The sequence below is a fragment of the Leptidea sinapis genome, chromosome 7 (genome assembly GCF_905404315.1).
Source record: "Leptidea sinapis chromosome 7, ilLepSina1.1, whole genome shotgun sequence".
NCBI classification, from domain to species: Eukaryota; Metazoa; Arthropoda; class Insecta; order Lepidoptera; family Pieridae; genus Leptidea; species Leptidea sinapis.
Window position 1 is genome coordinate 14,297,637 of NC_066271.1, and position 17,227 is coordinate 14,314,863.

The 17,227-nt window shown below is 35.3% G+C and overlaps 1 long non-coding RNA gene across 1 annotated transcript in view; it reads right to left on the bottom strand.

Annotated features, from left to right (window-relative positions):
• LOC126965347 (uncharacterized) overlaps nt 1-8,377 on the bottom strand; it is a 40,899-nt gene extending 32,522 nt beyond the window's left edge. Inside the window, exon 1 of the long non-coding RNA XR_007729524.1 lies at nt 8,291-8,377. This is a non-coding gene — a long non-coding RNA (uncharacterized LOC126965347). The remainder of the gene's footprint in view (nt 1-8,290) is intronic.
• Nucleotides 8,378-17,227: the final 8,850 nt, after the last annotated feature.

Genomic DNA, 17,227 nt, shown 5'->3' on the forward strand with positions numbered 1-17,227 from the left:
ATGTATCCCTAACTAGAGATACGATATTGAAAACGGTCGTAAATGATCTTAGTAATTTGTAATATGTTTTCTTACTAAGTGAATTTTTCATACACGTTTCAATTTTTTCCTTTAGTTCCAATATTATTTTATCACGGATTTTATTATAAAATTTTACAAAGTACCCCATAAAAGATGTAGGTACGTACTTTAGTAAGGTTATAGCCCCTACTAGGGGTAAAATAAACAATTCTTTTGCATGCAATGGTATTAAATTTTGCAATAAATTACCCAATAGTGTATCTGAATTATCAATAAATAAATTTAAATCATTTATTAAACGCAGATTGATGTCGCAGGCTTATTACAATATAAATGATTACAATGTAAACAATAGTACAATATGAAATTAAATAGTATATTTAATATTTTTAATACACATTTATTAATTTTATAGTTCATGCTTGTGTTATTTTACTAGATTGCATTATTTTTTAATATGTATAAACTTTGTGGAATTAGCATGTTTTTAAATTGTATTTTTTTTTATTTATTTATTTAGAGACTTAAAAAAGTGAAAACCATTTACACCATAATTTATAGACCAAAGCATTAGACTAAAACTTAAGGCTGGTGATTGCAACTGGCAGCCCAATTAGACCTAAGCCTGTGCTAGGGCTGTCCAAAAGTTTTTTTATGATTTTTAATGATTGACTTTGACGAGCAATCTGTTAATTTTATGTCAATAAAGTATTTTTGACTTTGACTTTAGACAATCTAAGACACGGCTCTGCTAATTTATCCAAAGAGTTGAAAAACAGATATATCGGTAATAAAAGGCATAAAACCACGTTTGTCTCCAACACCGGCCATGTTGCGACTATTCCTCTTGAGGGACAAAGAACGGTTAATGCAGAATGGTATGCTAGCATTTGTTTGCCACAGGTCGTTTCTGAACTCCGTAAAGAGAACCGCGACCGCCGCATCATCCTCCATCACGACAATGCGAGTTCTCACACCGCGCACAGAACAAAAGAGTTTTTAGAGCAAGAAAACCTAGAATTATTAGACCATCCGCCGTACAGCCCCGACCTAAGTCCTAATGATTTTTATACTTTCCCCAAAATAAAGAATAAATTGCGCCTACAAAACGGCCATTTTGGAGATCCCAACTTCCGAATGGAATGGTTGCTTCAATGATTGGTTCCATCGTATGGAAAAATGTGTCAAATTTCGCGGAGAATACTTCGAAAAGCAATAATTACATTTTTAAATAGTAATGTTGTGTCACTTCCTTGATTCCCGAAATTTTCAGTGCCGCCCTCGTAGAATTCTTTTTGATGTCATCTTATTAATGCCAGCTGGATTAAAATTATATAGAATTAAATATTGGTCTCTTAATGTATTGAATTGATTTGATGATTTCCGGATGAAAGGATTAATAAGAGTCTATGTATTGTCTATGCATACAGTACTGATATGTAAGAATACATTTCTGGTAACCTTTTTTTACTGGATGCTGACTAGATTATGGGTACCACAACGGCGCAATCCCGTGAAGCAGTAATGTGTAAGCATTATTGTGTTTCAGTCTGAAAGGCGCTGAAGCTAGTGAAATTACTGGGCAAATGAGACAACATCCTATGTATCCTGAGCGGCATTGCATTGCAATGGGCAGGGCGTATAAAGCTGAAAGCCCTGTTCCTCTCGTTACTTACCGTCATAATAAAAAAATACACAGTAGTTGCTGTTACTCGAAGTAATAACTTTGCTAATATTCCAGGGGTTCCGTATACATATAATTGTAAAAGATAAGTCGCATTAAACTAGAAACTAGCCATAAGACGTAGTGCAGAAAATATTTCTCCACTTATTGTAATGTATGTATTGACGACCCCTATAGCCCAGTGGTTAGTGATCCTGCCTAGTGAGCTTGAGGTTCCGGGTTCGAATCCTGCTAGGTGCATTATACATTTATATTATGAATATGAATGTTTGTTTCCAAGTCATGGATATTGTATTAAATATATCGTTGTCTTGTGCCCATAGTACGCTATGCCTAGTTTGGGGCAAGATAATTTATGTAAAGGCTTGTCAACGTTATATCTAATATATAAATTTCCCGTGTCATGGTGTTAAAAATTGAACTCCTCCGAAACGGCTTGACCGATTCTCATGAAATTTTGAGTGCATATTGGGTAGGTCTGAGAATCGGATACCATCTATTTTTCATCCCCCTAAATGCTAAGGGTGGTCCACACGAATTATTTATTTTTTATTTTTTTTTTACATTTTTTTTTAAATTTGTTTGATTATATAGTCAGCATTAAAAAATACATACAACTTCAAATTTTCACCCATCTACGATCAACAGTAACTTTTGTATCGCGATTTAAATATCGGCAATACAACGTTTGCTGGGTCAGCTAGTATATATATATATCTGAAAGTTGATTTGTCAACAATAAGATCTAATCTAAATCTTACAGGAATGAGGAGGTCCGTAGGAGAACCAAAGTTACCGACATAGTCCAAACGATTGCGAAACTGAAATGGCAGTGGGCAGGGCACATAGTTCGACGGACAGATGGCCGTTGCAGCAGTAAAGTCCTCGAATGACGACCACGTACCGGAAGACGCAGTGTTGTTTGGCCCCCACATGATGGACCGACGCGGACGATCTAGTCAAGATCGCCGGAATACGTTGGATGAGGGCAGCGCAGGACCGATCGTCGTGGAAATCTTTGTGGGAAGCCTATGTCCAGCAGTGGATGTCTTCCGGCTGATGATGATGATGATGATATTATTTGAATTCACAAAAAATATAATAAATTATGTATATAGAAGGTCATTGTAAATATAGCTCGGAAAGTTCCTTTGTTCCTTCAATTGACGTCACAACTGAACTGAAATCACGTCATTCATTTCGTGCAAATATGCAGGCGGAATCATTTTATGAAAATCACTCAGATAATTTTCGCTTCACGGCAGAAATAGGCGCCGTTGGTACCCATAATCTAGCCGGCATCCTGTCCAGAGGAGCCCACTGGTTTAGATTTAATGATATATACTAGTCAAAAAAAAATAAGGGCCACTTGATTTTTTTGGCCTCGCTAGCGATAATTTATTTTTTATGCATTCTCAAGTAGCTGATAATTTATTGTGGTGTTACCATATTTGTTTACACACATTTTTTGAGCATTCCACCCGCATAATTGTTTAAAGTGGGTAGTTTTAGATAATTTATTGTAATTTTTTTTCCTGACTATTTATTTTTGCAAAAATGTTAATTCTTAGAAAAAGTGGAGAAAATTTCATTTTTTAATGGAATGCATCATTATTTTATTCTGTCTACAATAAAAATCAATCAATTTATCCAATTGAATCATTGATCAACCTTTAAACCTCAAGGATTCATGAGAATACTGTAAAAACGTGGTGGCCCTTATTTTGTTTTGACTAGTATATAATAGCGTTGAGGAGATTTTATTGAATAGTAATAATTCCTTGACACATTCACTTATTCTATTAAAACAGAGTCTTGGGGAATAGATAGATAGAAACGAACAAGGAATGACTGTGGATTTTTATTAACCGACTTCAAAAGAGGAGGAGGTTGTCAATTCGTCGGTATTTTTTTTTATGTATGTTACCTCAAAGCTTTCGACTAGGTGAACCGATTTTGATATTTCTTTTTTTATTTGAAAGCTGGTGCTTCCCGTGTGGTCCCATTGTAATTTGGTCCAGATCTGACAGTGGCATCCATGAGAAAACCAAGTCTTAAAATGCTATACATACGTATAGCAAAGTGAATGATAAATTTACGAATAACTCAATATCGCACCAACCGATTTCGATGATTCTTTTTTTATTGGAAAGGATATACTTCAAAAATAGTTTGCTGAGAGTTTGGTTAGGTTCTGATTACGGGATTCATGACAAAGTAACGGAACACTGTCTGTAATCAAATTGCAAATCACTAACCTGCATTGCTGCATTGAAAAATTTTATATCTACACATATTTAGACAAATTGTTAGTTAGTGTACTTCAAATTCACAAAAAATTCATAAAAAAAAAAACAAAAAAACAAAAAAACAACCGCCTTCAAAAACAGTATTCCAAAACAATAGATTTAATGTGCACTAAAAAAATTAAAAATAATTGCGTATTTTTATACAATCTAATTCTAGTTACGATTATTGTTATTTTTGGAATCGGTGTCCTTCCGCCGCGTGAAGGAGACGGCACGGGCTGTGTTTGCATTATTTTTTGTAAAAGTTTAGCGTAATGGCGTCGTCGCTCGTTATGTGTTCCGATACATTAAGCTTTTGTAATCTAATTGAATTAAATCAAGTGTATAGATTTACGCGCAGATGGTGTTTGTCGTGTTCGCTGCTTCTGTTTTTATTATACGTGCGTTGAGAGCCGGGTTGAGCCTATACACTGGTTTTTGCCACATAAATTATATATGTAAACCTTCCTTGAGCTTCCACGAATCTATTACAAAAGATTTCATTGAGATCGGTCGAATAGTTTAGGAGTTATATATGTAGATTATATATTAAAAAAAATACTCTATTTGAGGCCAAATTTGTTTTGCCAATGGTGGTTGGTGGTACTGTCTCGCCTCACTGAGTATGCCAAAACTCCGGTATTGTAGCAGTTAGAGGAGTGATCACAAATTGAGGGGTTACAACAAAGGAAGACTTTTGATTAGTTGATGTTGTTGAAAGTTGATGGAGTTGCAACACAAGTCAACCCTCTAACATGCCATCACAATAACCATCTATCAACAGCCTTACTTGAAAGGTATGTAGTTGTAACAATACCTCTAAATCACTTATCTGTGCATCAGCAGTCTTAGGTTCACTTTCTATTGCTTTTTCAGTAGGTTTTTCCATATCATTTGATTTTTTTTCTTGAGTAATATCCTTAAGGTCTTCTGTTTCTTCCTCCACTCCACTGTCATCATCACTTTTATTTACTGCCGTAAATATCTCTTTAATCCACATAGTTTGTTCATTTGTGTGTGCTTCTATAAATTGTGCAAATAATGGATTATCTTTGAGTTGAAATTTAAAATAACACACTAGGTAATAATGAACTAAAAGTATTTTATAATTAATGGTAGTGTACGATATTTTATATTAGTTTGAGAATACAAGTCCCAATATAGAAAATATTCCAGTATGGATGTAAGATGTGGAAGGCCACGAAATTCAAACTCCAGGCCATGAGTTGCTGTATTATTCTTATTTTTTATGGCCAAAGTAACTACAACATGTAAGTAGTAAGTAAAGCCAACACTTTTGGATAGTTCTGTTAGAACACTTTTTATAAAAAAAATGATTCATAAAAAACAGTAGTTTATTTATTATGTACAGAACAACGTCTGTAGGGTCAGCTAGTAAATATATAAGGCCTGTCTGGTATTAGGGGAGTCGAAAACCTCGCAACGAAGCAAAACAAAGATTCTGTATATAATTACTTTGAAGTTAAGAAAAAAATTAAATATAGTATGATAGATAATAAAGTGTTAATTTAACGTAGTTTGTTATTTTTAAGTGATATCCCTTGAACTGAATCAAACCAGCATCTCTCGAGTTCTGTAGGAGCGCTCTTACCAACTGTGCCATCCGTCCGAATGACGAATGGATTGTAAATCTTGGTTCAGCTCTCTATAGCTAGAGCAAGAGAGCATGTAGCTTTTCAAAAATAAGGCTTGATGAAGTTTCATTCTCAATTATACAAAAAACGCTAAAAACGCGTCGGTGGTGCAGTAAGTTGAACCGTTGTCTCTCACCACGGAGCCCCCGGTTCAATCCTCACGAGCGTACGGATCACCTGGTGATAAGTGATCACTGCCGCCTACATTCTCTTGCAACCCCAGCGAAATCACAGGAGCGTTCCCAGTCTGTAAGGATATCAAGTAAGGTGTAGGTATGTAAGGATGCATATCGTCCCGGAAACATCGCACAAGGAAGCTCATTCCACAGCTTTGTAGTGCGTGAAAGAAAGGTCCTTGAAAACCGTAGCTACTGAAATTACTGGGAAAATGAGACTTAACATCATATGTCTCAAGGTGACGAGCGCCGTTGTATTGCCGCTCAGAATTTTTTGGGTTTTTCAAGAATCCTGAGGGGCACTGCATTGTAATGGGCAGGACGTATCAATTACCATCCGCTGAACGTCCTGCTCGTCTCGTCCCTTAATGAAAAAAAAACCACACTGTGGACGACCACCACACATCGATGGTGGTGATGATAGCTTTTTTTAACACGAGACTTACTGTGGCGTGAACGAATACGCAGGCAACGGCTAGTGCGGATGAAAAATGTACAAAATTATTCGAGCGCCGTAATATTATAATAATCTAGTTTATGTCTACTCGGATATGCGCATAATCATGTAGATGAAACATACACTCAGCGTTGTAGCCTATTTCACTCGTTTTTATGAAGCTTCACGATATTTCATTGTTTCATACTCTAAATGTTAGCTGCGAAAACAAGGGATTTCAAATATTTTCATCCTTATAGCTATTTGTGGTAAGTTTATTACTTTTTTATGGCATGGGTCCTTCATATTTTATGAAATATTATGATATTGTGAATTATTGTCATTTATCTAATAAAGGATTCTCAGAGATCAATAGATGGATAAATTAGGTAAGATTTTATTTTTCATTTTTATGAAGATAAGGGACGAGACGAGCAGGAAGTTCATCTGATGGTGATTGATATGGCCTACCCATAACAATGCAGTGCCGCTCAGGATTCTTGAAAAACCCAAAAAAATCTGAGCAGCACTACATTTGGGCTTGTTACCTGGAGGCATAAGATGTTAAGTCTCATTTGCGCAGTAATTTCACTAGCTACGGCAGTTAACACAGTAATTTTTACACATTACTGCTTCACGGCAGAAATAGCTGCCGTTGTGGTACCCATAATCTAGCCGGCTTCCTGTGCAAAGGAGCCTCCCACCGGTAATAAGATGAATGGAACAGAGAGTAAATCCGTAGGTGATCCAAATGATTGCGATATTGAAGTGCCCAGATGATTGCGATATTGAAGTGGCTGGGGGCAGGTGGCAGTAGCTCGAAGGACTGATGGCCGTTGGGACTTTGGGCAATATAGTCCTCGAATGGCGACCACGTGTCACTGGAAGTCACAGTGTTGGTAGGCTCCCCACAAGATGGACCGATGATCGCCGGATTACGTTGATGGGCAGCGCATTACCGATCGTCGTGAACATCTTTGGTGGAGGCCTTTGTTCACCAGTGGGTGTCTTTCGGCTGAAATGTTTTTTTGACAGTAAGGGACGCGACAAGCAGGACACAGTGCAGAAAAACCCAAAAAAATCTGAGCTTCCCTCGACACACTGAGACATTAGATCTTAACACTCATTTGTCCAGTAATTTCACCAGCTACGGCGCTTTTCAGACCGAAACACAATAATGCTTACACATTTCTGCTTCACGGCAGAAAAAGGCGCCGTTGTGGTACATGCATGGAACGCCGCCATAAAATGGCGGCATTCCATGCAAAGAAGCCTCGTTCTGGTAAATACCCTAAGTCGCCTCTTATACTCTTGGGCCTGGGACTTCCCTACAATTTTTAAGCTTAGGCCAACTACAACTACAAATCATATAAATTTAAAACGGCTTCAGTAAGACTCAATTGATGAAGGTACCGACCCGTTTCGAAGAAGGCGTAAGTAGCAAGGATTTAATTTGGTAAGTAACTCTTGCAATAATGGTCGTAAAAGATGAATTGGAGTAGAAAGATATGTAAGGTTCGATATTTGAAACTCCAGCCATACTTCATATGTGTAGGAATGAGTTTGATATGAGACGAATGGCAGCTTTCACAAAGTATCACGTACGGGAATGATGGCACCTCCGACGTGACGTCATAGCGCTACGCTTACAGTGTTATGTGGTAGGGTAACCATGATGCGGGCAGGAAATAGATTTTTATATAAATACACTTCAAGTAATTATTTATAGTTTTCGAATCAAATTTGTTTAAAGAAGTTTATCGTAAAATAAGATGATTTTATATTTTGAGTTGAATCTGCAAGACAACAACGACAATACTCAAATATGTAGGTACAGGAAAGTAAAGGTAAAGGAAAACAAACAAATATGATAAAACAATTCTTTATTAAATACAAAAAATAAACTAAGAAATCTAAACAATATGTTATATTTTTAAAGTGATGACCCTCACTTCTAGGATTAATACACAAATAAAATTTGAAAAACAAAATTTTATGAACCACATGAACACATTTGATGAAGCCACAACCTGAGAGTTGAACAAAGCAAACAGAATTTTATAACGAGGCAGTACTCGAACGGTTAGCTCAGTTGGTTAGAGCACCGGCACGGAAAATTTTGTTTTTCAAATTTTATTTGTGAACTAAGAAAACATAAGGGTTACATCCACAGGTAAGGTGCCCAACAGGTGCTGGTGAAGTTTCCTCCTCGAATATCCAAAGTTATTTCTCTGGCGGGGGACCCCAGCTGCAGACCATTGCGCCTAGGTACGTCGGCCTATTATTTAACCATTATTGATTGTAATAATATATGTTTTTCTACGCACGCGCGTTTTGTAGCTCAGACTCTAGTGGCCAAATACAGCTATTATTTCTATATATATTATATTTGGTCACTATAGTCTGAGCAAGAATTCCCTGGAAGTCTAGTTTATATCCAACACTTTGTAACTACCTGGAAGAATATCTCATGTTTCTCAAAATTCATGTGTACCCTACACTGATGAACTTAATGCAATATCAAGCTAACCACGTAGCACCTTGGAGACCAGCTATTCATGATCCAACCTTCATCCTCCTGTAATACCTACAGCTTATACTATTACTTGTATATCTTTTCTTGTATTACATATGGAATATATGATAGATATATGCATATCATAGAATAGGCTGAAAGTCGGTAGGTCGTTTATGTTATATGAATTCAGAACTACGCACTTTTTTTAAACCTATGTTACTTTATAATAATAATAATAAATATATGTAAAAAAAGCCTTTAAATACCATACCTTACTGAATTACAGATTTTTTAAATCTTATTTAGTTATAGTTACGTGTTAGTAATCTTAATTTAAATCTAATATTATATTCATTATACAGAAAGGATACATTTTATGTTATTGAGCTATCATTTTAGTATTCTTTATTTTTTTGTTTGATAGTATAGGCCCCTCTTTGGGTGGAAGTGATTTGTGGAATTAGTATTATATGACCTGGACATAGAAATTAGAATATCGATACAGAAGCGAGAACCACTAACGCTTGTAAATGTAATTTAAACTTCGGCATAGTAAGGGCACACGTTCCGTAGCTAGTAGCCTCGATTTCCACATCTCATTCTGAGGTAGAGGGATTGGGGGCAGGGGGCACTATATTCTAGGACTTAAGTGTTTTTTGAACCCCAAATCTTAAAATAAACACTTATGCTTGAAATCCTTAGAACGTTAGATATAGAGAAAGATATAGATATATTTGTTGGATGCAATTACTAATTGTGACAGTAATCACGACCATCATGTTCACGAAGCATCCTTACACAAACAATGAATTCAAGGTCTAAAGGTTGATCCATCCAATTACGATAATTTATATTTATACAATTAATTCTTTATAACTTTTTATGTAATAGTTTATATTATTTAAAGAGGATCCCATACATTGGATGCAGCACATTACAAACTAATTTGTTATGTATATTACAGCCACTGTAACTTACTCTATTTGATTGAAAAATGTAGCTGTTGAGTTTCTTATGAAGAAATGCGGTAGAAGACACACAATGAGGCGACAGTTTATTTGTGAATATTTCATAAATATTTCATAAAGTACATAAACCGGCTTAATTAGATAGACTTTAGACTTAAATTACCTAATATACAAATCCGCTAACAAAAATTTATTTGTTTTAAAAAAGCCTCTTCGAATCGTCATTACAAATATTTCTTTTAATTTACTGAGTTTACCATACGTTCGTAAAAAGTTGAGCTCGTAACTTTTTACGAACGTATGGTAAACTCAGTAATTAAAAAAAAATATTTGTAGTGACAATTCAAAAGAGCTTAGTTTAAGCCTTATTGAATAAAGTTTATTGCACTTGACTTAACATTTGCTGTTTTCGTCTCCGAATCGCTTTTTTAATTATATAGTCAAACAATATGTTGTTTATATGTAATCTAACTCTCTTTTGGTATTTAATATACAGATTTAATTATATGTATAATATATAAAGTTTATAATATTTTTACAAAGTTATATCTGCAGAATTTGTGCATGCAGATTAAATAAATGACATAAATTTCCATAACTAATCTGTTTAACTGCGTATGCTGCCGAACTAAGTGTTAACGTATAACTTAAAGTCTTAAACAATCCTTCAAAGGAGGCTGGATTTTGTAATCAAGAGCAATGCAAATAAATTTTAACAGCAATAAAGTTAAGCAAAACATTCGTAATATAATGCGTCCGGATTCTGTGCTTTTGCAATCTTTAGTAATTCTACATAAAGTATTTGTACATAAAGATAAACTCCCTTAAGTAAAGAACAATTTATAGAAAGGTCCTTTCAAAGTTCAGTATAAGAAACCACAATCAAATTCCCTAAAAGAAAAGGGACCCTCGAGTTTGATAAAGGACCCTAAAAAGGTATAAAGGGCGATTCTCGGAATACCCCAGATAACATGCTTGGGGTAAAAATCTATTTTACACGAGAATTTCCGATAAGGGCTTATTGAGATTTCTACAGAAAGCTCAATTCAAGGAAATCCTTTTTTGATTCAGTTGTTTATCAGCTAAACACCAGCTATTAATACGACATAAAGGATTTGTGCTTTTAATTTTTAAAAAGAGTTTGATTTCTGATAATGAGAAAAATTTAAATAAAATTCATCACCTATTCAAACCTATCGTAATAAACTAACTTTAGCTCCCACCGAAAGTGGAAAAGCTAAATCAATATGGCGCCTATTTCACTTAAAATTACCTAGAATTTGATAGAATACAGTAAGTATTTTTTCAGTATTTTTTCGGACACATCCCACTAATTTATGGTAGGCAGTGAATCCTACCACATTTGGCACAAGAAAGTGAGTTGTGTTTACCCTATAGAAACGCCAAACCCAAACTATTGATTTGAATTGAAGTCTTAAAGCGCTATTAATTTCATTTCTGAAAAAATATTGTCATAATATACACACATATATATATATATATATAATTACTTGGTAATTTGTTTTTTTTACAAACTATCCAACTAAGGCTGGGGACCGAGCCGATGGCCTTGAGGAAACGAGCGGAGCTAAGTTACTTCTCTCGCACAAGATAGTCAAAGTTTTAATTCAGAATTAGAAGCATTTTTAATTTATTACAAATATAATACCGTTTTCTTTACAAACTAACAAAACTATGTCATGTTAAATAGTTATTTTCATAGTATTATGTCCTATGGTATATTGTTATGGGGCAGTGCGGTTGATATTAATACTATCTTTGTGCTGCAGAAGAGGGCTATTCGCGCGATTTATAACCTAGGTCCTAAAGAATCATTAAGAGAAAAATTTAAAGAAATAAACATTTTGACTGTTGCTTCTCAATACATTTTTGATAATGTTTTGTATGTTCATAAGCACATTGAGGAATTTTCTAGAAACTGTGACATTCATAATGTTAACACGAGGAACAAACATAAACTTGTTATGCCTACTACTCGATTGGGTCGAGTCAGTAAGTCTTTTGTTGGGCGATGTATTTGCTTCTACAATATGATCCCAGAAAATGTACAAAACAAATATGTTACGAAATTTAAAAGAATTGTTAAAAAACGTTTGTGTGGGAAAGGTTATTATAGCATAAACGATTTTCTTAATGACACCACGGACTGGGATTAAAGCGAACACCCTCAGGCATGGGTGGTAGATTTTGACGTTCAATAAGTGATTATAAATCCTATTTTGAAAAAAATATTTGAGTTTGAATTTGAATGGTGTAAATTAATAAATTTTTGTTCAACTTTTATCTATATTGAAAGATTAACATGGCTCCAACTGTAAAAGTTAGGGGTATTTTGGTGATTTTCTCTTACAATGTTTATTAAAGATAGAAATGTAAAGAAAAAATGAATTATCGTCTCATATTCTGTAGATGTATAATTATTTTATGTAAAAATAAAAGCTTTATAAACCGCCAAGAAATGGTTTCAATTATGCGCTATTTTGACGAATTCTTGGGATATCGGACTTAAGCCTGAGATCTAAAGTCCGCTCCGTAAGGCCAAGTACGCTCTATAGATCGCAAGAAATTATTTATTCTATAAATAAATAAATAAAAATAAAATCAAGCTCTAACCAGCCAACTTTAAATTCATTCGAAAGATCGTTGTAGTAATATTATGAGTTGCTGAGAGTATCGGGCAGAACATAAAAAAATTATAACTTTATATAAAATTATAATAGAACATATAAAATAAGGGTGTACACGAAAGAAGTGAAACTTGCAGTCACTAAGTATCTGCAGTAAAAGTATAAATCCATTGAAATTAGCAAGTAATAATTTTTATTAAGATTGTAGTCATTATAAATATCCTAGATAATTTATACAGCTAGATAGAGTCTCTTGCTGTTAGACAACCGATAAAAAAAAGGCCAGGTTTAATAACTTAGTGTGCATGGCAAGTTTGTGTTAGTGTGCGTTCATTCCTCAAAATAGAGGCTAACTCTAAATTAATTTTTTTTCAACGTTTTCACAGATGTTATAGTCTATCTAGACGTACAAATGATGTATCATAATGATCATAATCATTAACGTCGAGCTTAGAATATACCAGAAAAGTGTAACGATTTCTTTTTTTTTAATTCTGCCATACGTCGATATACAAGTTTGACTTCAAAATAGACAATGTATTTAATTTACGTTAACTGACAGAGTTGTTAGTTATCAGTGACACTTAAAATAAAAACAAGATGGCGTGTAACCGAAAATCGTGACGATTTGCTATAAAATTTCTCTCGATAACTTTATTATCGAGAGAAAATAATATTAATGATGCTGATGTGATGGAATGAGTCTATTAATAACTGGATAAATGTTTATTTAATGAAATGCTCACACAAATATAAACAGGCTCGGGCTATCGCTTTTCAATTTGTATCTTTTTGTTTTCGGTTTATGGCCGCCGCGGCCGAACACTACAACAACACATTCCTTTAACAAATTACCAAAGTTAGAGAATTTGTATTAAATTATGTGAGGGTTCTGTTTATCAGACGGCGGCCCGAGCCCGGCGCGGTTGGCAGAAACCGCGCGGTTTACGAGCACTAGCATCGGGTAGCCACTTTCATCATAATTACATCCTCAATATATCATACCTATAACACATGAGTAAGTTTTCTTTACTCGTGTGCCTATAGTCAGGTCATAAGTTACAGAACTGAATACACATAATAAAAACAATTGAATTTAGAATGCTAGCCAAAAAGTATTTATGGAATTCGAATTTAGAAATTTAAATATGGAGAAGACCGATCGAGAATCGAGATGCATAATATGTGCGCTTTCGTGCCATGTCATTTAAGGCCGGACCGCATTGCGCAGCAATGCACAGTGCGGCACAAAACGTCGATATATTATCACAATCATTTCGTATGGTGCATGTCGCATTAGAGCGGTGCTACACTATGTGTTGATGTGTGTCACAGCAGAGAATATCTTGTCGTGCAGCGACGCTCAGTGTGACACAGCAAGTGGCAGATTGCTTCAGTATGTGTACTGTTAACTGTTAAGTTTATAGAATTTTTACTTCGACGCTCGGAAGTACGTGGGAAATCGTGCAGAGTCCTTAAGAAGGCAAGGAAACAAATAGAGCTATCCGTGATTCGTTCTTGATTCCGTGTCTTAGATATGTCAGCAATCCATTTTTTTTAATATCTTCCATAACTCGTTCGTCTTCTTTACACACCAAAGACATAATGATCAAATCCTCGTCACTATCGCTCATCTTGTAACGTTGCTCGTATAGAAATGACGTGTGCTGCCGCTTACTGCAGTTGTATTGCAATAGGTACCTACCGTTGAACGACGTGAAGCCACGCGCCGTTCAGCGCCGCTCTAATGCAGTCCGACCTTTAAACTCTTCCGTTTGAAAATGACGAGCGCAAGTACGATGCCGTATTGTGGGTTTAATCAACCCAGAACGGCACTGAGCAGGGCGTATCACTTACTATCTATTGAACGTTTTGCTAATCTCGTCACTTTTTCTCATAAAATTACGTAACTCAGCGTGGGTTGTAGAATATTATAATACCGAATTAATATCATTAATAGAAAATAGAACAATACAGAACGGCATACAATATTGTTTGTGAAAGGATTTATGTCCGACATTGAGCAATGGCATCCTCCCTGAGAGGGATCAATTAATTAAACCAATTTAATTAAATTCCGACCAATTCCGATGTTTTGTCCAGCGCCGATATGAAACTCGGCTTGTAATCGAAATGAGTGGTAATAGGAAGAAGCTTGTTATTACGGATTGTTTGAAAACCTCTGACTAAAATTAATTAAAATAGGTAATATTTATGCATCGTTTACGTAATAAGCCTATTATTTTATAAAATGAACAAATATTGAGCTGATATAAACTGATTATGATTAGAAAAGGTTAATTGGGTATATATTTACTGTAATATTTGAGCTCGTGGCGATGTCGTCGGGTGAGTCGTTACCTTCACAGAGATTTGTGCTTAGGAAACACTTGCTGGTGCATGCGTCATGCTGATGAACGGGCACCGCTTGTGGTGCCTGATCCATTTCGTCCATGTGAATACTGCTTTTTTGATAATTATATTTAATTTAATATTTATAGTTTTACAGCGTAGCGCTTTAGTGCCGACATTAAATGAAGAAGAATGAGAAGGGTAGGGCTATCTAACTTTGAGTAAATTATTGAAATTTTGAATTAAATGACGAGAATTAAATAAATTTCAATTATATATTGAAATTTATGTGTCCATCGGTTGTGGTTGAGTAGACATATGAGTTACACAGTTTTCTACCAGTGGGAGGCTCCTTTGCACAGGAAGCCGGCTACATTATAGGTACCACAACGACGTCTATTTCTACCGTGAAGCAATAATGTGTAAATATTCCTGTATTTCAATCTGAAAGGCGCCGTAGCTAGTGAAACTACTGGGCAAATGAGACTTAACGTCTTATGTCTCAAGGTGACGAGCGCAGTTGTAGTGCCGCTCAGAATTTTTGGGTTGTTCAAGAATCCAGAGCGGCACTGCATTGTAATGGGCAGGGTGTAACAATTACCATCAGCTGAACGTCCTGCTCGTCTCGTCCCTTATTTTCGTAAAAAAAAGTTACAAGAGGATTTAATACCTGAAGTATGATAGATGTATGTACGTATGTGTGTGTAGATCATACTATGATAGTAGTTGACCAGCTCGACGCGCCCATTGTATCAATTCTGATATTTTTTCCCTAAGGCGCCAAAAGAAGTAGGTATAACTTCAAAAAAAAAATCAAAATCAAAAGTACTTTTCAATATTATGTTTTGTAATTAAAATAATTAATTTGAAGCCTACCATGCAGGCTATGTTATTCAAACCCAATGAAAGCAATTCACAAGCGTTGTCAGACGTCTAACACAATAAGCAAATGGAATACGACCATTTGCAAAACAAAGACATATTTTTCCAGTTAAATAAACTAGGATATAAATCATATTATGACAAACACTTCGGCGACACATAAAAGGCCGAGTTCCGGCAGGGAACGTAGTGCCAATAAAAATGCTTCCTCGTACATCCCGCATATATATTTGATGAATAGTTATTCAGACTTAGCAAGCAATATGTGCAATCGTAAAAATACTGGTATTATACCGGTTTTTTATGAGAAAGTCGAAGGGATTACAAGGAACCGGCTCCGGATAACGATACGGTTTTTATGAGCGTTTTACGAGCTTTCGGCTCTAGATTTCTTGATGAATTGATATCGGTTCGTTGTTTTTGTGGATTGCATTGTTACATTTCGATAGCCATTATTCTTATCTTGTTTTTAATCAGTCTTCTTCTCTAAGTAGGAATATTACACAGGATATTATTACTCAGGAATATTAGGTTAGTTTGTGATTAAATTAGTAAAGGATGAATTGTGAATAAGTGGCAGGAAACTCATTTAAAACACGAATATGTACACAGACATCCAGTCAGTGGACATGTTAGTCATGTCCTCATAATTATTTACCAGTGAGATGATCCTTTGCACAGGATGCCGGCTAGATTATGGCTACCACAGTGGCACCTTTTTCTGCCGTGAATCAGTAATGTGTAAACATTATTGTGTTTCGGTCTGAAGGGCGCCTTAGCGGTTGAAATTACTGGACAAATGTAACTTAACGTCTTATGTCTCTCAGTCTTATGGCTCAGAGTTTCTGGTTTTTTAAGAATCCTGTGCGGCCATCGTCCTGCTTGTCTCGTCCCTTATTGTCAAAAATATAGCAAGATGTTCCAACCAATACTCGATGAACAAGTTCACTCACTCAAGCTTTGTACAAGTCAATATCATAAAGCTGGCAAAGGCAAGTCTGAATCAATTAGGCAATAAAAGCAATTAACAGGAACGAACACCTTATTAAAGGAGTTATAATAGAAATTTATTATAGTAATTACCATTATAATGACAAGTGACGCACGAAAAATACGTAGCAGAGTTACGAAGCACGAAACTTTCCAATTAATATTAAAGCAGACGGTTTCTTAAGTGTAAACTGATTTAGCGGCGTGGAGCACTTTTCTTGAGATGGGTATAAAATGGTAAACTCGCGTCAGGACACGTGGCCTGATCGAAAATTCGTAAGACAGTCGTTGAAATTATGGATGAAAGTTGATTTTTCTGTTTTTAATGTTAAATAAATCAAATTGCTGTTATAAAGTGTTAATTTTTTATGTATTTATACTAAAACAATAGGACTGGAAGGCATATGGTTTGGCAATAAGTGCCTAATTCACTTAAGATTTGCAGATGACATAGCACTCTTTGGTAACTCGGCTTCAGAACTCGAGCAAATGATGCAAGCTTTGTATAATGCTAGCAAAAAAGGTGGCCTGCATATGAACGCTAGTAAAACGAAAATCTTAACGAATTACCATCATAAGCCTATAGAAATAGAATCAAACCAGATACAA